The sequence below is a fragment of the Pteropus vampyrus genome, unplaced genomic scaffold (genome assembly GCF_000151845.1).
Source record: "Pteropus vampyrus isolate Shadow unplaced genomic scaffold, Pvam_2.0 Scaffold87, whole genome shotgun sequence".
Lineage (NCBI taxonomy): Eukaryota > Metazoa > Chordata > Mammalia > Chiroptera > Pteropodidae > Pteropus > Pteropus vampyrus.
The window spans coordinates 4238256-4239539 of NW_011888868.1; positions in this window are offsets into that span (position 1 = coordinate 4238256).

A 1284-nucleotide genomic window follows, 5' to 3' on the forward strand; every position below is an offset into this window, starting at 1 on the left:
GCCTTGGACTGACGGCACAGCAGGAGGCGAGCAGCGGACAAGTCAGCAAAGCTTCATCTGTATTTGCAGTGGCGTCCCAGCGCTAGCATCACTGCCTCAGCTCCACCTCAGATCATCAGGCATTAGATTCTCACAGGAGCACCAGTTCTCAGCGCCAAAAATGTTGGGGATTGCTGACATACAAAATTCTTGTGTCTAGCACTAAAACTGAAAGTGCTTTCAGTTTAACAAATATTACTCATTTTAATGAGAAATAGTATAACAGATCACATGACAAATTCAATGGCATTAAAATTATTGTGAATAGAGTTAGTTAATTGAGATACAACTATATTTGTCAAACAATTGTTGAATTGCAGTCATAAATTGGCTACAAATTTAAGATTTCAGTAAAAATCAATAAAAACATTTTGTGAGAATCAATAGGCTATATGGAATTTACAATAAAATATTGTAAGGCTATTAATATTTATACAGTGTGTATTATATAGTCTTTCTATATCAAGCAAAATTTAGAACGAACATATGGATATATGTGTGCATTTTTTTCCCCACAGATGGTCAGTTGTTAATCATATATCAGCGCAACATAAATAGGAGGTTAAACAAAAACAAGAAAATTTATGAAATTGACTTTTATCCCTTTCTTTAATCCCTAAGTGTGGATTTCTTTTTATTTCTAACCTCATCTATTGTAAAGTATCTGAAAAGATTATCAGGATTTTATAACATAAAACAATAATAAAAGATAAAATAATATAGTTTCTAGTATCCCAAATTTAATATTTTCATATGGCTATCAAATGAGTCCAGAACAATTTTTTGAAAAGGCCATCTTTTCCCTATTGTACTAATGTGTAAAATTTGCTATAAATATGATACTTGGGTCATTCTAAGCTCTTGATTCCATTCCATTCTTGAATTCACCTCTTCTTGTGCTGATATCATACTATTTAATTACTATGATTTTGTAATAATTACTGATATCGGGTAGAGGAAGACATTTCTCACATTGTTGTTTCATGAGAGTGAACTGGTTCATGATGACATTTTTAATTTCATATTAATTTTTGAATAAACATGATAAATTAGCTGTGTTTTTTTACATGAATTTTAATGAATCCATGAATCCCTTGAAGGAGAAGTAATCTCTTTAGAGTAATGTGTTTTCTAACCTACTTACATGAGCTATCCCTCCATTTGTGTAGGTTTTTCTCAATTTTTCCAATAATTTTTAGAAGGTTTTAGTGTAGAGGTCCTCTATTTTTTTCAAATATATGTTTC